The sequence below is a fragment of the Dryobates pubescens genome, chromosome 23 (genome assembly GCF_014839835.1).
Source record: "Dryobates pubescens isolate bDryPub1 chromosome 23, bDryPub1.pri, whole genome shotgun sequence".
Lineage (NCBI taxonomy): Eukaryota > Metazoa > Chordata > Aves > Piciformes > Picidae > Dryobates > Dryobates pubescens.
In genome coordinates, this window is record NC_071634.1 from 4,720,600 (window position 1) to 4,742,933 (window position 22,334).

Sequence of the window (22,334 nt, forward strand, 5' to 3'; positions counted from 1 at the left end):
AGAAGAGAAGAGAAGAGAAGAGAAGAGAAGAGAAGAGAAGAGAAGAGAAGAGAAGAGAAGAGAAGAGAAGAGAAGAAGAATAGAATAGAATGGAATAGAATAGAATGGAATAGAATAGAAGTAGAGTAGAATAGAATAGAATAGGAGTAGAATAGAATAGAATAGACACAGTCTCAAGCTGTGACAGGGGAGGTTTAGGCTGGAGGTGAGGAGAAAGTTCTTCACAGAGAGAGTAATTAGCCATTGGAATGTGCTGCCCAGGGAGGTGATCTTTGAGGCCTTTTCCAACCTTGTTGATTCTATGATTGTATTCTATGAATAGAATAGAACAGAATAGAACAGAACAGAACAGAACAGAACAGAATAGAATAGAATAGAATAGAATAGAATAGAATAGAATAGAATAGAATAGAATAGAATTAACCAGGTTGGAAAAGACCTTTGAGATCATCAAGTCCAACCTATCACCCAACTAAACCATGGCACCAAGAACCCCATCCAGGGTCTTCCTAAACACCTCCAGTGATGGTGACTCCACCACCTCCCTGGGCAGCACATTCCAATGGCCAGTCACTCTCTCTATGAAGAATTTCTTCCTAACATCCAGCCTAAACCTCCCCTGGCACAGCTTGAGACTGTGTGTCTGTGTGAATGCCAGGGGTTGAAAGGGACCTCCAGATATCATCCAATCCGATCCCTCTGCAAAGTAGGATTTTTAATGATTCCCCCCCATGTGCTAAGTTGGTTTTTCTGCATTAAAAGGCATGTTAGGACAAGGGATAATGGGTAGAAACTACAGCATAGGAGGTTCCACATCAACAAGAGGAGGAACTTCTTCACTGGGAGGCTCACAGAGCACTGGAACAGGCTGCCCAGAGAGGTTGTGTGGTCTCCCCTTGAGACTTTCAAGCCCCATCTGGATGTGCTCCTGTGTGACCTGTGCAGGATTCTATGGTCCTGCTCTGGCAGGGGGGTTGGACCTGATGATCTTCAGAGATCTCTTCCAGCCCCTAACGTCCTCTGAGGCCTTGAAAAACAACTGGAATAATTGATTTCTTCAAGGAAAAGTTAACTCAGTGATTAAACCAGGCTGGTGATGAAAATGCTGGATTTTGTGAATGAACTGAAAGCTTCCTATAGGCAGGTTGGAATATCAGCCAGCCTTCCAGCTGTATTCCAGCAAGTAACAGGTTTGCAAGGACACCACAGCTTCTCTGACAGAACCAGATGATCTCAGACTAGTTAATTCCTAGGGGTGAAAGCCACAGAGGTTTCTCTTTGCCTGACAGTACTTGAAGCAAGTGTCAAACCCAGGGATGTTATTAATTGCTTCTTTCCTCTCCTCCTAGCCTGTAACGCAGATAGTTCTGCAAATGGGATGGTGTTTGTCTTCTTGCAGGAGTTATGACATCTGGGGTGCAAGTCTTGGCTCTCAGTGCTAATGTTAGGTCCTTCCAGAAATTCCACAGTCAACAGTTAGTATTCCACAGCTAAATTGTTGAGAAATAAGAAAAGATAAAATGTGACCTTAGGGTCAGAGGACCAGTGAAGAGACTCCCAAGGTTTTAGCCATTAATATCCTGCCATTAACATCACAGAATCACAGAACCACCAAGGTTGGAAGAGACCTCCGAGATCATCGAGTTCAACCTGTCACCACAGACCTCATGGCTAAACTATGGCACCAAGTGCCATGTCCAACCCCTCTTGAACACCTCCAGTGATGGTGACTCCACCACCTCCCTGGGCAGCACATTCCAACGGCCAATCTCTCTTTCTGGGGAGAACTTCTTCCTAACACCCAATCTGAATCTCCCCATTTCTAGTTTTGTTCCATCCCCTCCAGTCCTATCACTCCCTGACACCCTACAAAGTCCCTCCCCAGATTTCTTGTAGCCCATTTCAGATACTGGAAGGCCACAAGAAGGTCTCCTCAGAGCCTTCTCTTCTCCAGACTGCACAACCCCAACTCTCTCAGTCTGTCCTCATAAAGGGAGGTGCTCCAGCCCTCTGCTCATCCTCGTGGTCCTCAAAGATCCATTCCAACCCAAACCATTCTGTGATGACTTCAGAGTTTGGCTGTGCAGCCTGTGCTTAGGAGTAGGTTTTTTTTCTGACTCTAGTGGAATTTTTTTTCCTTATGTTTTGGGTTGGTTTCTTTGCTTTCAGAGAGGAATGTGATTGATTTGCTGTTTTAAACAAACACTCCATTTCCATGCCAAGTGTAAGCTGCTGGACATGAATCTCAGCTGCCAGTTGCTTTGCCAGCGTGAATGAATAAGCACACTCACCTTCATGTCACAGCTTGGTGAAACACTTTTGCTTGATGGAAGTGGCAGTCTGTAGTGACTCTGGGCATCATGTGGCACTTAACCACCTTTCTCTATGATCAGCTGCAAGGACTGGCAGAAAATGTGGGGCTAGAGCTGGGCAAAGCTCGTGGGGGTTAAGTCAGCTTCACCTCTGCACCAGAGAGTTCAGCGGGACTCAGCCTAATCTGTTATTCAGAAGGATTTTGTAACCCAGCCTGGACTCCACTGCAGCCAAGCAGTCTGGGTGCCTTGGCTGTGTTTTCTGTAGTTGTCAGCTGCTGCCAGTATTGCTCATTCTCAAGGACTCTTCATGCATGTTTCCATCCATGTGTGTGCCAGACCAGTATCACTTTGGCCTTGGGTTCTCCTCACCAGTTATCAGCCCTTCTCAAACAACACCCAGGGTGATGACAGATGGGAAAGTTGGGCTGGATTTGCTGTGGTTGCTTCATGGGTTATGGATTAAAGTGGCTTAGAGCAGCCTCCAGTTCCTTCATTAAACTGTGTGACTTCCTTTGCAGTGAAAGGCTGCATACGGTGTCATAGAATACTTTAAGTTGGAAGGCACCTGTAAAGGTGAGGGACCTTGGGATGGAAGGGATTTTTAAAGGTGAGTGACCTTGGGTTGGAAGGGACCATTAAAGGTTAGGGACCTTGGGATGAAAGAGACTTCTAAAGGGGAGTGACCTTGAGTTGGAAGGGACCTTTAAAGGTGAGGGAGCTTGGGTTGGAAGGGACCAATAAAGGTGAGAGACCTTGGGCTGAAAGAGACTTTTAAAGGTGAGTGACCTTGAGTTGGAAGGGACCTTTAAAGGTGAGGGAGCTTGGGTTGGAAGGGACCCACAAAGGTGAGTGACCTGGGGTTGAAAGGGATCTGTAAATGTGAGGGACCTTGGAAGGGACCTTAAAAGATGAGTGACCTTGGGCTGAAAGAGACTTTTAAAGGTGAGAGACCTTGGGTTGGAAGAGACTTTTAAAAGCACTGAGCATCCAATTTTATCATTCCCATTTTTGGTTCAGTCCCACTTTCCTGGTAGAATTTCAACCAGGCAGAGCAGACATCAAGCCTCCTTTCACTATGACTAGATTTGCTCTTCTGTGAACATCTCAAAACCCAGAAGGGTTTAGGGCCCTCATTAGGGGAACAGGCAAACCTGCAAGTTAAAAACATATGGAGCTTCTGTGTTACTGCAATAAAGATGCTGGGAGCTGTGAATGTCTTTCTCATGCGTGGGGGGATTTCTGCTGTGCAGTTTTCAGCTTTATTTTGCCAGAATACTCCTGGTCTGCAGCAGCAATAGTGTGGCCAGCAGGAGCAGGGAAGTCATTCTGCCCTGTACTCAGCACTGGTTAGGCCACATCTTGAGTCCTGAGTCCAGTTCTGGACTCCTCAATTTAAGAAGGACATTAAGACACTTGAAGGTGTCCAGAGAAGGGCAATGAGGCTGGGGAGGGGTTTGGAGCACAGCCCTGTGAGGAGAGGCTGAGGGAGCTGGGGTTGCTTAGCCTGGAGAAGAGGAGGCTCAGGGGAGACCTCATTGCTGCCTACAACTCCCTGAAGGGAGGTTGTAGCCAGGTGGGGGTTGGTCTCTTCTCCCAGGCAACCAGCACCAGAACAAGAGGACACAGTCTCAAGCTGCACCAGGGGAAGTTTAGGCCGGAGGTGAGGAGAAAGTTCTTCCCAGAAAGAGGAATTGGCCATTGGAATGTGCTGCCCAGGGAGGTGGTAGAGTCACCATCCCTGGAGGTGTTCAAAAAGGGATTGATTGTGGCACTTAGAGCCATGGTTTAGTAGTGAGGTGTTGGGTGACAGGTTGGACTTGATGATCTCTGAGGTCTTTTCCAACCTTATGATTCTATGATTCTTCCTTAAGAGAAGATGGACAATGTCAGAAGGAGAATTTTAGTCTTTTTCTCTTCTTTTTTTTTCCTATGCTATGCTTCAAAATGGATGAAGCAGCACAATTCTGGGTCTGTAGATACTGAAACAGAGATTACCTTTTGGTTTTGTCCCTGTAGGTTTGTGGAGCAATAAAGTTAAATGGCTTGTGATGAAATGTCCTAAACACCTCCTAAAATTCCTCCTCCACTTCCTAAACGCCTCCAGTGAGGGTGACTCCACCACTCCCCTGGGCAGCACATTCCCCTCCCCAGCTTTGTTGCCCTTCTCTGGACACCTTCCAGCAACTCAACATCTTTCCTAAACTGAAGGGCCCAGAACTGGACACAGGACTCAAGGTGTGGCCCAACCAGTGCTGTTGGAGACAGCAATGAGGTCTCTGCTCAGCCTCCTCTGTTTCACACTAGCCATCCCCAGCTCCTTCAGTTGCTCTTCATCAGATTTATTCTCCAGGCACTCCCCCAGCTTCCTTGCCCACATCTGCACTGGCTCCAGCACCTCCACATCTCTCTTGTATTGAGGTGCCTAAAACCTGACACAATACTCAAGGTGTGGCCTGACCAGGGCTGAGTACAAGAGGACAATCACCTCCCTGCTCCTGCCAGACGCATATGTAAGAAAGAAGTCATCCAAGGCAGAAAAGAGAATGTTGTGATGACTAAACACCCCTGCTGCCTTCACACACTTGGCATGTGGTAGAGGACAAGACATCACTTTTCCCATCAGCTGCTTTTTGTTCTTCATTTCTTGGATCCCCAGGATCAAGGGGACTAGAAGATTGGCCCCTGCTCGTAAGGCAGATTAGCTGCTACTCTCTGCTGGATCTGTGCTTTGAACAGAGACATTTTTGAAGCAACATCAAATCTGAAAGCAAGTCAGGCTTCTGAGGTCAGGCTATGTGTAAAAAGATCTGTGTTTGTGTAACTGCATTTCCTTTGTGCATCACTCTGCAACTGTGGCTCTGTAGAAATACTCAGGGAGCCATAGCCACACTAGCAGCAATTAGATGTGGTGGTGGTTTTAGGCTATGCCTTTAAAATTCAGTTACAGATTTCCAGCAGAAAAGCAGAAAAGTGGAAATCAATCACTGTTGGCTGTAAAAAGGAAAGCAAAAGATTATTCTAAACAAATTCGTTGGGTTAATGTCTGGAATAAGAAGAGCTGCTTAGGAAGAGACTGGATGGGGTGCTTGGTGCCATGGTTTAGTTGATTAGGTGGTGTTGGGTGATAGGTTGGACACGATGATTTTGAAGGTCTCTTGCAACCTGGTCTATTCTATTCTATTCTATTCTATTCTATTCCATTCCATTCCATTCCATTCCATTCTATTCTTCAGAATAATGAAACATTGTTGAGTACTTATCCTGACATATAGTTACTCCCACTACAAGGTATGTCTACTTTGCTTCTATTCTATTCTGTTCTATTCTATTCTATTCTATTCTATTCTATTCTATTCTATTCTATTCTATAACAATTCTTCCCTCATCTCTTCTGATGTCTGGCTGGTTTTGCCTCACGTGGGAGAGGTAACGTGCTTTGGCTGCCCTTGGCTAAGGCTAACTTGTCTGCTCCTTTCTCTTGTCCCTTTTGTACAGGGGGGTAAGGGAGGGAGCAGCTAGTACAATAGAGCTGGGGACTTAGATTGGAGAAGAGGAGTCTCAGGGGAGACCTTATTGCTCTCTACAACTACCTGAAGAGAGGTTGTAGCCAGGTGGGGGTTGGTCTCTTCTCCCAGGCAATCAGCACCAGAACAAGAGGCACCAGGGGAGATTTAGGCTGGATGTTAGGAAGAAGTTATTCATAGAAAGAGAGATTGGCCATTGGCCATTTTTTCTTGCCCCATTGATTAGTCAGTTGAGCAAGTGGAACTGGAGCAGTCAGCTGCTGGCAAGCCTAAACTTTTGTTTCCATTAGTGATAAATAGGGCACTTAACCCTGCAGTGTAAATGTGCTTCACCCTGGACAGCCTCTCTCCTGGAACAGGGCTTCTGGGGTTGTTTTATTTTGAGTTGATTGAGGAAACATCTGGCTAGAGAGTGGTTTTACCCTCTTCAGAAACAGTTATTTGGCTGGTCTTGATGGCAGAGCAGAGCCCACAGGACCACTCAGGCTGAAAGGGACCTTAGAATCATAGAATCACAGAATCAACTAGGTTGGAAAAGACCTCAGAGATCATCAAGTCCAACCTGGCACCCAAAATCCCATGACTACTAAACCATGGCTCCAAGTGCCACATCCAAGCCTTTACTGAACACCTCCAGGGACAGGGAATCCACCACCTCCCTGGGCAGCATATTCCAAAGGCCAATCTCTCTTTCTGGGAAGAACTCCTTCCTCATACCCAGCCTAAACCTCCCCTGGCACAGCTTGAGACTGTGTCCTCTTGTTCTGGTGCTGGGTGCCTGGGAGAAGAATCCAATCCCCATCTGGCTACAACCTCTCTTCAGGTAGTTGTAGAGCAGAGTCAACATATAGACCACAGTGCTCAGGGATTTAGCCAGTGATGTGTTGAAAGTTTCCAGGGATGAAGATTGCACAACACTTCTGAGAAGCAGCTTTTGCATTAATTTATCATTTTAAGTATCAGACAATGGACAGCACTAAGTTTTACTAGCATATTAATACATTGGATATGAGGGGAAATTTCTTTCCTGAAAGAGTGGTCAGGCATTGGAATTGGCTGTTCAGGAGGGTGGTGGAGACCCCATCCCTGGAGGTGTTCAAGAAATGTGTGGACATGGCACTTCAGGGCATGCTTTGATGGCTGTGGTAGTCTTGGGTTGAGAGTCAGACTCTGATCTGGGGTTGTTTAGCCTGGAGAAGAAGAGGCTCAGGGGAGACCTTTTTGCTGCCTACAGCTACCTGAAAGAAGGTTGTAGCCAGGTGGGGGTTGGCCTCTTCTCCCAGGCATCCAGCACCAGAACAAGAGGACACAGTCTCAAGCTGTGCCAGGGGAGGTTTAGGCTGGAGGTGAGGAAGGAGTTCTTCCCAGAAAGAGAGATTGGCCTTTGGCATGTGCTGCCCAGGGAGGTGGTGGAGTTCCTGGAAGTATTTTTAAAAAGCCTGGATGAGGCACTTGGTGCCATGGCTTAGTTGATCAGATGGTGCTGGGTGATAGGTTGGACTTGATGATCTCAAAGGTCTTTTCCAACCTGGTTCATGCTGTGATTCTGTGATCTTGGAGGTCTGTTCCAAGCAAAGCAATTCCATGATTCTATTTCAGCACTGAAAAGAAAAGCCCTGAGGTCACAGAGGATCCTGGTGCTTCAGTGCCATCAACTTTGAAACCCCTGACTCAATGATCCTGAGAAATAGAAATGGTTGTCATTTTGGACTTGATGATCTTTGAGGTCTCTTCCAACCTTGGTGATTCTGTGATTTAATACAGTTACAGTGTAATTCTGAAAAGGCTAATTACTGCCCCCTGTGAATTCTTGCTGCATGAGCTGAGGAACTTACTCAACACCCCAAAGGAGATTTGGGATTGTTGTTGTTGTAGTTGTTGCTGTCGTGTTTTTAATTGGGTTTTTAACATATGTTTACAGGATCTTGCACATCATTTAAGTTTATTTTTTCTCTGCCAATCCTTTAGGCATTGAGTTGCTCACATCAGTATTTGCAAGGTCACTTTCTGTTCCCTGTTTTTCACACAAAGCATGAAACACAGTGGTTCGGCAGGAAGCTGAAAAGCCCCTCCCAGGTTATTCAGCCCTGTCAGACACTCCTGTGATGAATCCTGTGAGGACAGACTGAGGGAGCTGGGGCTGTTCAGTCTGGAGCCTCCATTACAAGAAGGATCTGGAGCTGCTGGAAGGTGTCCAGAGAAGGGCCACGAGGATAAGCAGAGGGCTGGAGGTGCTCTGCTGTGAGGACAGACTGAAGGACTTGAGGCTGTTCAGTCTGGAGAACAGAAGGCTCTGAGGAGACCTCATTGTGGCCTTCCAGTATCTGAAGGAGGCTACAAGAAATCTGGGGAGGGACTTTTGAGGGTATCAGGGAGGGATTGGACTGGGGGCAATGGAACTAAAATAGAAAAGGGTAGATTCAGATTGGATGTCAGGAGGAAGTTCTTCCCCATGAGGGTAGTGAGAGCCTGGCACAGGTTGCCCAGGGAGGTGGTGGAAGCCTCATCCCTGGAGGTCTTTGCAGCCAGGCTGGAGGTGGCTGTGAGCAACCTGCTGTAGTGTGAGGTGTCCCTGCCCACGGCAGGTGGTTGGAACTGGATGATCCTTGAGGTCCCTTCCAACCCTAACAATTCCATGATTCAATGAATCCATGGCATGCAACCATGTCCATAAACACAGCAACATTCCTCCTGCTCTGTCAAATACTTCAAGTGTGTGTCCAAGCAGTTCTTCTAACAGAAAATTCTTTGGAGCCTTTCTCCTTTGGCTTTTAATTTCTGGGCCAGCAAGTTCAGAACAAGTTTATTTTATCTGCTCTTGTACCAACTTTGTCCTTAACTTTGTTTCTTCATTGCTGATACTCACTTAGTCACTGTGTATTTCACAGGCAGTGATATATGTCATGCACTTAAAATTAATGGTAGGACTTTTTGGTTCTCACTTAGTATGTGAAGTTCAGAGACTCGGATCTAATCTAATGGAGAGTGTGTTTGGAGTTAGGTAGAAGGAATTGCTCTCTGAAAGCATCTTCTTGGCCTCAGTGGTGACAGGAGAAGGTTATATTGCTCAGATAACATCAACTCAGACATAAATACATAAAGGCAAGGGGAAAGAGCCTTGTCCTTAAAAAACCAAACACCTTTGGCTGCCCTGCCTCAGCTAATGAGCAGGCCAGTCCTTTGATTAGGAACTAATAACACAGTTATTTAGAGGAAGATGGGTGTTCTTCCAGCATTACTCAAAGCAGAAATCACTGTAAGGGAAAATGCAAAGGCTGATCTAAGACAGATTCCTCAAGAGTGAACAGCAAGCCTCAGGTGGACCTTGTGTGCCCAGATATGACTATAAAAGTGTAAAATTATACACAGGGAAACAGCTGACACTCAGGGGTCATTTCCTGCTGAACCCACCAAATGCTCAAAGAATGTTAAAGGGCAAAGAGCTTACTTGCTGTAGGAAATCATCACTGCAGAGCAAGCTCTTCCTCTCTGTCCATCCCTCAACCATTCTCCAGACACAGTGTTGAGTTTATTTGAGTTATGTTTTAATCTACTTGACAAGATCTCATGACAGCACCAGTAGTCTGATAGAATTGTTTCTGTTGGCAAAGCCCTCTAGGATCCTGAAGTCCAATCATCAACCCAACAGCACCATGGGCATTAAACCACATCCCCAGATGCCAGGTCCACACATTTCTTGAACACCCCCAGGGGTGGTGACTCCACCACCTCCCTAGGCAGCCTGTTCCAATGTCTGAGCACTCCTGCAGGAAAGAAACCTTCCCCAATATCCAACCTAAACCTCCTCTGGTGCTATTTCACACCAGGAGATCTTGACTTGCTAGGAGCACTAGAGATGCCACACTAGATGACCCTGGATTCCTCCTATGCCCTTGTGATGGGTTAACACCCACCCTGGAAGCGGCAGGGGGAGGGCTTGCGAGTGCTTTTCCCTCCCTGCAGGGTGTTTTTCCCCCCTGGGAAACTGAGTCTTTTCCATTCCCCCTCCCTGCCCAGCTAGGGTATAAAAAACATGGGATTGAGTGGTTTTCCACATCCCATCCCATGCACCAGCTGCAGGGAAGGTCGAGCACTACAATGGCTTGCTAAACACCACCCTAAAAGCCTTGGGGGGGTAGAACCTTTAGGAACTGGGGAAAACACCTAGCTCAAACCACTTGGGTAGGGCCCTTTAAGGTTCATGGTTCAGATTTCCAACTCATTGACAATGCAAGAAGAAAATGCTGTTAGTAGAGTCCTGAATATTTTATCATAGTATCAGTCAGGGTTGGAAGGGACCACAAGGATCATCTAGTTCCAAACCCCCTGCCATGGGCAGGGACAGCCCACACTAGATCAGGCTGGCCAGAGCCTGTGAGTCTATGTGAGTCCCCAGGAGAAATCTGTCAATTAATTCTGTCTATGATTATAAGTTGGTCAATCTACAGAACACAGAGTTAACCAGGTTGGAAAAGACCTTTGAGATGATCGAGTCCAACCTATCACACAACACCACTAAACCATGGCACCAAGTGCCTCAGCCAGTCTCCTCCTAAACACCTCCAGGGATGGTGACTCCACCACCCCCCTGGGCAGCACATTCCAATGGCCAATCTCTCTTTCTGGGAAGAATTTCTTCCTAACATCCAGCCTAAACCCTGGCACAGCTTGAGACTCTGAATATACAACTGGAAAACTCAGCAATGAAAAAGGGGGCTGGGGGGAAATATCATTTAGCAGCAACCTAAGGTGTGCAGCATGGAATGTAAGTGTGCTAAAAATATTCTGTCCTGCTCTTATATGGTTCTGACTCACTGGGAAACTCTCCTGGATTTGTTTTCTCATTGATACTGAATGCCAAACTCCCAAACCATCTGCCAGCATCTTTTAGGAGCTTGTGTAACTGCAAAGCTATATTGTGTCTGACATGTTCCTCAGCTGGGAACAGTCAGAAATAGGATGGAAAATGCTTCTTCCTTGCTGGGGGCTTTGATTTCCACGGATTAAAGTTCTTCTGTGTGAGACACAGAGAAATGTTAATCATAAAGCAGCTAAGATTGTAGCAAGCAAAACCAAAACCCATTTAGAAAATCCCTTCTTGCTGGTTCTTCAGTGTTTAGAAAAGTGCTGCCAGGTTTTCCCAGTACTTCTCACATTTTATTGCTCAGTGTGATCACAGAATCACAGAATCACCAAGGTTGGAAGAGACCTCAAAGGTCATCAAGTCCAACCTGTCACCCAACACCTCCTGACCACTAAACCATGGCACCAAGTGCCTCAGCCAGTCTCTTCTTAAACACCTCCAGGGATGGGGACTCCACCACTTCCCTGGGCAGCACATTCCAATGGCTAACAGCTTTCTCTGGGAAGAACTTTCTCCTCACCTCCAGCCTAAACTTCCCCTGGCACAGCTTGAGACTGTGTCCTCTTGTTCTGGTGTTGCTTGCCTGGGAGAAGAGACCAACCCCCACCTGGCTACAACCTCCCTTCACGTAGGTGTAGAGACCAATGAGGTCTCCCCTGAGCCTCCTCTTCTCCAGGCTAAGCAACCCCATCTCCCTCAGCCTCTCCTCACAGGGCTGTGCTCCAGACCCCTCCCCAGCTTTGTTGCCCTTCTCTGGACACCTTCCAGCATCTCAACATCTTTCCTAACCTGAGGGGCCCAGAACCGGACACATTACTCAAGGTGTGGCCTAACCAGTGCTGAGCACAGGGCAGAATGACTTTCCTGCTCCTTCTGGCCACACATAGGCTTAATCAGGTGGATGACCTGCTTGTATTAGCATCAAACTCCTGGACCTGAAACCTGGACTGAAACAGTGTCCACCTGCTAGAGATATATATACTGGGAAAAAGGCAGCATGTTCCTATGCAGTCCCTGCCTTTCCAAATCTGATTGCAACATGCTAAAGGGTACCAAGGGTTAGAAGGTTCCTGGTCTGCTTCAGGAACAGTGTGGCCAGCAGGAGCAGGGATGTCATTGTGTCATTGCTGTACTGAGCACTGGTTAGGCCACACCTTGAGTCCTGTGTTCAGTTCTGGGCTTCTCAATTTAAGAAGGACATTGAGACACTTGAAGGTGTCCAGAGAAGGGCAACGAGGCTGGGGAGAGGTCTGGAGCACAGCCCTGTGAGGAGAGGCTGCCTGCTGGGCTGCATAAAGGCACTGCTGGCTCATGAGGAGCTACTTTTGTCTACAGGGCTACTCTCAACCCACTCTACACTCAGCCTGGTGTTGGCCTGACTCAGATGCAGGACCTTGCACTTTGACTTGTTGAACCACATGCAGTTGACACTGACCCACTTTCCATGCCTCCTTTAATTAGACAGAAAGAAGAAGAAAGGAGAAACTCATCTTAAAGGCAGTAATCCAGGCTTCTCTGACAGCTGTTGCTATAGTGTTTTGTGCAATTGGGCTCCCCTAAATCAATGCAGAGCCACCAATTGCCTGGTTAGGAGGAAATCAATAAGTGGCTGGAGTAATGGGGGTAACCTTCACATTGAGGTGCTGCAGCGCTTGCAGAATAAGTGCCCTTTTCTTTCAGTGGTAAAGAAATTGTCTTCTCCCTCCTTGTGTAAGTCAGTGGCTGTTTGAAATGAGCAGGTTGGTCATTTCTTTTTCCTTGAACAGAAGCCATCTGATTCATCTCCTTCTATTGAGATATCTTCTACCATCAGCATGGCATTGCCTTGGCTGTGGTGGTGGAGTCTGTCTGCAGGATATTTGTTAACTCCTGCTTCAGCAGGAGGGGTAGGGGGGGGGAGGTTTCCAGATGCCTGCTGGCTCATTATTCCTTTCTGCTACAGAAAATCATAGAAATAGAGTGCTGGAAGGGACCTCAAGAACACATATAGTGTGAGCATCCCTAAGTCAACCTCAGGGGATGACTTTCTGCTGAAAATTAATTTGAGCCCACAGGTTTGTCATCCCCTCAGCAAAACACACTAGCAAGGACTTGGGTGTCTGAGCATGTAAGCAATCACACACAGACAGACCCTTCCTATGCTTTTGGGACAGAGTGGCTCTGAGGCTGCTCTTAGATCAACTTGTATGCTGCTCAGAAGTGTATGGCCAAACAGCTCTGAAGGGACTTGCTTCTGCTTTCAGAGGGAAGCTGGGCTCTCTCTGCTTCTCTTAACACCTACAAGGCAAACAAACTGTCATGTGCATGGACCTGATGTCCTGCCTCATCTGGCCAGCATCACCATGGGGTGAAAGTTGGTAGAAGCTTGCTCAACACAAGAAGGACATGCACCTGATGGAGCAGGTCCAGAGGAGGGCCATGAAAATGATCAGGGAGGTTGTAGCCAGGTGGGGGTTGGTCTCTTCTCCCAGGCAATCAGCACCAGAACAAGAGGACACAGTCTCAAGCTGCACCAGGGGAGGTTTAGGCTGGATGTTAGGAAGAAGTTCTTCCCAGAAAGAGAGATTGGCCATTGGAATGTGCTGCCCAGGGAGGTGGTGGAGTCACCATCACTGGAGGCGTTTAGGAAGAGACTGGATGAGGTGCTTGGTGCCATGGTTTAGTTGATTAGATGGTGTTGGGTGATAGGTTGGACTCGATGATCTCAAAGGTCTCTTCCAACCTGGTTAATTCTATTCTATTCTATTCTATTCTATTCTATTCTATTCTATTCTATTCTATTCTATTCTATTCTATTCTATTCCATAACTATCCTATAACTATTCTATAACTATTCTATTCTATTCTATTCTACTCTATTCTATTCTAGAACAATTCTATAACTATTCTATTCTATTCTATTCTACTCTACTCTACTCTATTCTATTCTATGATGCTGCTGGGTGCAAGGTGTGACCTGCAGGCTGGCTGCCTTTGGGGTCAGCACATGAGGCTGCTTGCAGAAAGCATTCCAGGCTTAGGGAATATCATGGCCTGCCTCCCCATAGGACTGTCCTGCACGACGTCTCTTCCAGTCAGCTGCTGCTGTGTCAGGGTCTGAGTAGGCTGCCCTGGAGTGGAAGAGCAACACCCACGACACACACCCCTCTGAGCAGGCCGCCGCGAGGTGTTGTGAGCAGTGTGCTTATTTGATGATCTGAAGTAACCAAAATACCCTGCAGCAAAACCAAACCTCTGCTGTTCAGGGATCCAAAGCACTCATTCTGCAAATGAGTTTGCTAAACTTCTTGCTTCCCCAGCGGCTCCCCAAGGAGAAGTGCCCCACGCTGGCTTTGTAAACCGTTCCCACACACACACACACACGGAGCAACAAACAGCTAACAAGCCCCCCAGTCATTTCCTTTGCAAAGAGTGTAGCTGAGCTTTCTTGGGACAAATTAACTGCTGTGGAACAGGGCTCCAGGGAATGATTAACAATGTTGAGTTGAGAGCTGTTTCAAGGGGCCAATGGCCGCCTTGACAGCCGGAATGTGCTGGAAATTTAGGTTACCGAAAAGCATCCAAGCCTTTCCTGATCCCTCTGGGATTGAGTACTCACTGGTAGCTGCTCCAGGGGTAGATGCAGTGCTCAAAGAATTCTCTTCCCTCTGCTCAGGCAGCTGGCAAAATTTGGAAAGCCACCTTGGGAAGATGTGTTAATGGTGAATAGTACCAGAGGGATGAGGATGTTAGGAAGAGATTCACAGAATCACCAAGGTTGGAAGAGACCTCAAAGGTCATCAAGTCCAACCTGTCACCCAACACCTCATGACTAAACCATGGCACCAAGTGCCATGTCCAGTCCCCTCTTGAACACCTCCAGGGATGGGGACTCCACCACCTCCCTGGACAGCACATTCCAATGGCCAACAACTCTCTCTGGGAAGAACTTTCTCCTCACCTCCAGCCTAAATTTCCCCTGGCACAGCTTGGGACTGTGTCCTCTTGTTCTGGTGCTGGTTGCCTGGGAGAACAGACCAACCCCCACCTGGCTACAACCTCCCTTCAGGTAGTTGTAGAGAGCAAGAAGGTCTCCCCTGAGCCTCCTCTTCTCCAAGCTAAGCAACCCCAGCTCCCTCAGCCTCTCCTCACAGGGCTGTGCTCCAGGCCTCTCCCCAGCCTCACTGTCCTTCTCTGGACACGTTGAAGAGTCTCAATGTCCTTCTTAAACTTCCCAGAAAGGGAGATTGGCCATTGGTATCTGCTGCCCAGGGAAGTGGTGGAGTTACCATCCCTGGAAGTGTTTAAAAAGAGACTGGATGAGGCACTTGGTGCCATGGTTTAGTGGATGAGATGGTGTTGGGTGATAGGTTGGGCTTGATGACCTTTAAGGTCTTTTCCAACCTGGTTAATTCTCTGATTCTTTGATTATTAAAAGGAGTCTTTGTAACCAGAAAGCATTTTTGGATGAGGAAGAGTATGGCAGAATTTTGGGTCTTGGATCAGCCTGGGTTTAGGTCTCGTTGGAGGAGGATATGTATCTCACTTTCTCGCATGTGCAATCCATTCAAGCACTTGATTCCTGGGATAGGACAAGCAGCAATGGATGCAAGCTGCAGCACAGCAGGTTCCACCTCAACACAAGGGGGAAGTTCTGTACTGTGAGGGTCACCGAGCACTGGAGCAGGCTGCCCAGAGAGATGGTGGAGTCTCCTTCTCTGGAGACTTTCAAGGCCTGTCTGGATGCATTCCTGTGTGACCTGAGTTAGACTGTATGGTCCTGCTCTGGCAGGGGGGTTGGACTTGATCTCTTTGGGTCTCTTCCAACCCCTGACATCCTGTGAGCCTGTGAAGGCACTGCCCATAGCTGAAGGCTTCTAGATCTCTCTTCATGAGATCTCAGAGGAAATTCTTTCTATCAAGCTAAGGACCAAATTCTGACTTCCAGGAAACCCAGACACATTCTCTGGGTTTACAATGAAGGAAGTTAAGTAAAGACAGAAGGTGGGGGAAAGAAAGCTCATGACAAAGCCCTGCTTGAGATGTTTGGCTGAAGGCAACAAGACTGCAGCCCAGATTGTAACTTGTAGACATTTATGGGGAAAAAAAACACCTCAGAACTGTGCAACCAAGTGGAAGGTCCTTAATGAAAGACCAAAAGTCACAAATGAAACACTGCATAGGACCAGAAACGGAGGGCAGCTTCACACTTGTGCATTTTCTACTTAAGCCACAGTTCAGAAGTGGTTCTTTCACAGTGAAAATCTAGGGGCTGGCCAAGAGACAGTGCTCCAAGGTACTGGTGGAACTGTGAGGATGTGGAGTTGTTGTTGCTTGGTGCATCACATTTTGCCTTCTGTTCTCCATGACCCTAGCCATCCCCTATGCCAATCTCCCAATAACACTTGGGTTCCAGGGAGTTTCTTCTTATTTCTTGACCAACATCCAGGTATTGAACTGCTATCACAGAACCATAGAATTGTTAGGGATGGAAGGGACCTCAAGGATCAGCCAGTTCCAACCCCCTGCCATGGGCAGGGACACCTCACACTGCAGCAGGTTGCTCACAGCCACATCCAGCTTGGCTACAAAAACCTCCAGGGATGAGGCTTCCACCACCTCCCTGGGCAACCTGTGCCAGGCTCTCACCACCCTCCTGGGGAAGAATTTCTTCCTAATATCCAATCTGAATCTACCCAGTTCTAGTTTTGTTCTACCACCTGCTGGTTAGGCGCTGAAGATAAACCAGTTACACCTACACACACAACTGGCAACTTTTTGTTCTTCCAGTCTTTTACACTTCTCCCCCCTATAACTTCTTCTGGTTCCTTGGGCAGTGAAAGCAGCAAGCAGCTGCCCCCTTGAGACAGAGCTAATGCCAAGGAGAGCATTGCCCTCTTATCACATTCATCAGTTTTCACATGGCTTAAAATCCCCCAGCCTGATGTTTTCTATTAGCTGAGCATTTAGGAAGGCAGTGAGTTAACCAACAGGAAATGCTAAATGAGGGACTTGTGTGGAATTGAAGCCATATTTGAGTGGCAAAGATTCCCTGACCTTGTGCTCCATGGTCTCCTATTGTTGATCCCTTCCATTCCATTGTGCTCTTCCATGCTCAAGTGTGACTTTTCTCACGTGGCTTCTTCCAGCAGCTCTTCCATGGTTGGTTCTCACAGCTGATGCTTCTGCCTGGCCCAAATCTCTTCAGTGACAGAACCACTCTGCAAGCAGCTATCTGAGAAATCTCTTTGCATGAAAACAGGTTTCTCCTGCCCAAGCTCTTGTGCAAGTTCAACAGAGCCAGATGACAAGGCTACTATGCTACCACTTGGGATCACAGCATCATAGAGTTGTTAGGGTTGGGAGGGACCTCAAGGCTCAGCCAGTTCCAACCACCTGCCATGGGCAGGGACACCTCACTCTACAGCAGGTTGCTCACAGCCACATCCAGCCTGGCTGCAAACACCTCCAGGGATGAGGCTTCCACCACCTCCCTGGGCAACCTGTGCCAGGCTCTCACCACCCTCATGGGGAACAACTTCTTCATAACGTCCAGCCTGAATCCATCCATTTCTAGTTTTCTTCCATTCCCCCCCATCCTATCACTCCCTGATACCCTAAAAAGTCCCTCCCCAGCTTTCCTGTAGCCCCTTTCAGATACTGGAAGACCACAATAAGGTCTCCTCAGAGCCTTCTGTTCTCCAGACTGAACAGCCCCAACTCCTTCAGTCTGTCCTCACAGGAGAGGTGCTCCAGCCCTCTGCTCATCCTCGTGGCCCTTCTCTGGACACCTTCCAGCACCTCCAGATGTCTCCTGTAATAGAGGCTCCAGAACTGGACACAGTGCTCCAGGTGTGGTCTCACCAGAGTGGAGTAGAGGGGAAGAATCACCTCTCCCAACTTGGTGGCTATGCCTCTCTTGATGCAGCCCAGGCTCTGGTTGGCTCTCTGGGCTGCAAGTGCTCACTGCTGGCTCCTGTTGAGCTTCTCCTCCACCAGCACCCCCAAGTTTTTTTCTTCAGGGCTGCTCTGAAGCCATTCGCTGCCCAGCCTATATTGGTGCTTGGGATTGCCCTGACCCAGATGCAGGTCATGGTGGACAGGGATTCTTCAGTGCTGACAGATAAGCATGGCTAGAGTAGCTCACACATCTTGAGAAGAAGAATGCTCTCCATGCTTAGACTCACTTCTGTCACTGGACATGATGAACTTGATTTTTCTGACCTAAAGCTGGCTGCACCACTTACCCAAGTTCAACCACTTAGAAGAAGTGTGGAATCTTTCCAGTGTATCTGCCACAAACACTCTATTTGAATGTCATGTGATAAAAATATCACCATGTTTATTCTAGACCTCTGTTTAGAGAACTGTCACTGAGATTAATTTAGTCAAGCAGCCTGAAAAAGAATCAGCTGCCTTAACTGCTGCTCCAACCTGCTCATCAGCACTGCCTCAAGACCAGCAAAGAATCACAGAATCACCAAGGTTGGAAGAGACCTCAAAGATCACCAAGTCCAACCTGTCACCACAGACCATGACTAAACCATGGCACCAAGTGCCACGTCCAATCTCCTCTTGAACACCTCCAGGGATGGTGACTCCATCACCTCCCTGGGCAGCACATTCCAATGCCTAACAACTCTCTCTGGGAAGAACTTTCTCCTCACCTCCAGCCTAAACCTCCCCTGGTGCAGCTTGAGACTGTGTCCTCTTGTTCTGATGCTGGTTGCCTGGGAGAAGAGACCAACCCCCACCTGGATACAACCTCCCTTTAGGTATAAGAATGGAGAAGCTGCCACCTAACAACGTGACTTGTTCCAAGAGCAGGTGCAGAGAAGAGTAAATATTTAGTGTGCTGTGGATCTTACTACTGCCTGTGGCACTATAGTGAGAATTGTTTCCTCCTACTGCTTGGAAAATGACTACTGCTTTCCTTATGAGTCAGGAGTACAAGGACATTCCCAGGAAGTCTGCAATTTGATGAGGTCATCCCTTCACTCCTGCTTTGATTCCCTTTGTTTGGATAGTTAACAGGGGAAAGCTCTAATTGGGGGGTTCCTTTAATTCTAGGTTACTCTTCTCCATTAGATTTCTCACTGGGTTGGACTGGATGATCTCCAGATGTCCCTTCCAATCGCTACCATTCTGTGATTCTGTGGAATAACAGAGGCAAAACCAAACTGCTTTGCAGCCGAGCACCAGCCATGGGGTGCTCGTGACTTTGGGTCATTGCAGATCATTTTTTCCCATCTGACAGCATATTCACAAGCAAGATGCTTTAAATAAAATGATAAGAAACTGGAGACCTCATCTTGAGTGCTGCATTCAGTTCTGGGCTCCCCAGTTCAAGAGGGACAGGGATCTGCTGGGGAGGGTCCAGCAGGGGGCTGTGAGGATGGTTAGGGGACTGAGCACTGCCTGGTGAGGAGAGGCTGAGGGACCTGGGGCTCTTTAGTCTGGAAAAGAGAAGACTGAGAGGGGATTTAATCAATGTTTAGAAATATCTGAGGGCTGGGGGTCAGGAGGGAGGGGACAGGCTCTGCTCACTTGCCCCCTGGGGTAGGACAAGCAGCAATGGATGCAAGCTGCAGCACAGGAGGTTCCACCTCAGCACAAGGGGGAACTTCTTTACTGTGAGGATCCCTGAGCCCTGGAGCAGGCTCCCCAGAGAGTTTGTGGAGTCTCCTTCTCTGGAGACTTTCAAGGCCTGTCTGGATGCATTCCTGTGTGACCTGAGCTAGATGGTATGGTTCTGCTCTGGCAGGGGGGTTGGAGTCAATGGTCTTTTTGGGTCCCTTCCAACCCCTGACATCCTGTGAGCCTGTGAAGCAGATATTTCTGGGGGTATTAGGGATACCTCTCCAGGAGGGTTGATCTGTGAACCCTGACCCTAAAATAAAACTTGTTTGTGCAATCAATTTCTGCATCCTAGTTGGTGGCCTCTGAGCCAAGGCTGGAGGGAAACCACCCAGTCCAACACACTGATAGCAGCAAACAGGCAATGTGATCCTTCCACGTGCTTTCTAGAGTGAGGGACTTGTAGAACCCTTTTTTTTAGTGTGTTTTTAATGAGATAGTCCTTCTTGTGGCAGAACTTTGTTTAAATGGGGGCAGGAAGTCCATGTCATTAACATTTGTCCCCCACCGTTTGGCCACTGTATATCTATTGCATTTTTCACTGGGTCGTTGCTCTCTGAGGCACTCTCCAAAGTCACCAGAGGTTTCTCAGAGGGTGAAACGTGGACTGCAGCTTCAGCATGGTGGTTGTCTCTTGGAAAGCAATGACTCAGAGAAGGCCTTCATGTCACTGGGAAACAATTTTCACTGCATGAGAGGATCGTTGGACAAAGGAACGATGCAGTGATGTGGAAAATCACAGCGTCACAGAATAAAGGGGTTGGAAGGGAACCTCTAGGGATCATCAAGTCCAATCCCCCTGCCAAAGCAGGATCACCTAGGGCAGGAACATATCTAGGCAGGTTTTGAAAGGAAGAGTGGAATTGTAAGTACAGAAATGATTGATCCTGATGCAGACTGAGGGGAGGCTGACTCCTTTGGATGCAGGCCATGCTGCCACACTGAACTCGCTCTGCTCAGCTGCCTTAAAGAGACATCCTCCTATGGCATGCTCAGGTCGTGTAGTAGCTATGTATGCAGTAGACATACCTTGTAGTGGGAGTAGCCATATGTCAGGATAAGTACTCAGCAATGCTTCATTATTATGAAGAATAGAACAGAGTAGAATAGAATAGAATAGAATAGAATAGAATAGAATAGAATAGAATAGAATAGAATAGAATAGACCAGGTTGGAAGAGACCTTCAACATCATCGCGTCCAACCTATCATCCAACGCCACCTAATCAACTAAACCATGGCACCAAGCACCCTATCAAGTCTCCTCCTAAACACCTCCGGTTATGGTGACTCCACCACCTCCCTGGGCAGCACATTGCAATGGGCAATCTCTCTCTCTATGAAGAATTTCTTCCTAACCTCCAGTCTGAACCTCCCCTGATGCAACTTGAGACTGTGTTCTCTTTTTCTGGTGATGGTTGCCTGGGAGAAGAGACCAACCCCCACCTGGCTACAACCTCCCTTCAGGGAGTTGTAGAGAGTAATAAGGTCTCCCCTGAGCCTCCTCTTCTCCAGGCTAAAATTGTTCTGTGGTCAGTAGGTGAAGGGAGGAGATTCTGTCCCTCTGCTTCGCTCTGCTGTGACCCCACCTGCAGTGCCTTGTTGAGGCTCACCTTGAATATTTCCAGGGAAGGGGCCACAACCACCTTCCTGGGCAACCTGGTCCAGTGTTCCACCACCCTCATAGTGAAGAACTTCTTCCTGATATCAAATCTAAATCTACCCTTCTCTAGTTTGAAGCCATTGCCCCATGTCCTGTCACCTCAGGCCCTTGTAAACAACCTCTCCCCATCCTTCTTGTAGGTCCCCCTCAGGTACTGGCAGACTGCTATCAGGTCTGCGTGGAGCCTCCTCTTCTCCAGGCTGATCAACCCCAGCTCCTTCAGCCTGTCATGTTTGGAGATTTGATTTTAAATTAGCTCCTTCACAAACTTTGGTTATGGATTTATCCACCAGCACTGGCAAAGGGCCCACTGGCATCCATTGACAACAGGCACGAACTGAAAAGCAGGAGGCTCCATCTGAACATCAAGAAACGCTTTGTTACTGTGAGGGTGACCGAGCACTGGCACAGGCTGACCAGGAATGTTGTGGAGTCTCCATCCTTGGAGATATCCAAAAGCCACCTGGACATGGTTCTGGCCAACAGGCTCAAGGTGGATTGGTTTGAGAAGTGGGTTGGACTCAGATCACCTACAGAGGTCCTTCCCAACATCAACCACTATGTGATTCTCTGATTGTTCTTGAATGTGGGAAAATAATCAATCCTCCTCTTCATTATTCCTTCTGAATGTAAGGCTTACCAACACTACATTTGAAAGTCCTAATGGTTTCCAGGAAGTGAGAAGTGTTTCATTTGAAAGGTTGAGGCAGGTTATTTTGTTTGCTGCTTCCAAATGCACACAACTGTGAAGTTCAGTCCAGCTTACAAGGACAACACAACATCATCTGCCAAGGCTGGGCAGTCAAGTGTGTAATTACCTCAACCTGCAGCTCCTGCAAGCTGTCCCACTCCTCCTCTCTAGCTGAGTGGTTCTCAGATGGCTATGAAGGCTTCAGTACCTTGTATATATCAGGGGCTTGCCCCACAAAGAAACATCAGGGAAAATAATTCACAGCATCACAGTATCACCAAGGTTGGAAGGGACCTCAAAGATCATCATGTCCAACCTGTCACCCAAGACCTGAAACTTGCCATCAGGATAAATCCATGTCTCTATTAAATTAGAATGATAATGAAATGGCCTCTGCAAGCATGTTTGAAATCATCATAGAATTATCAGGGGTGGAAGGGACCCCAAGGATTCAGGCTGTAGGAAGACGTTTTTCACCATGAGGGCGGTGAGACACTGGCACAGGTTGCCCAGGGAGGTGGCGGAAGCCTCACCCCTGGAGGTTTATAAGATCAGGTGGCATGTGGCTCTGAACAACCTGATCTAGTGTGAGAGAGCCCTGCTGATGGCAGGGAGGTTGGAACTAGATGATCCTTGAGGTCCCTTCTCATCCTAACAATTCT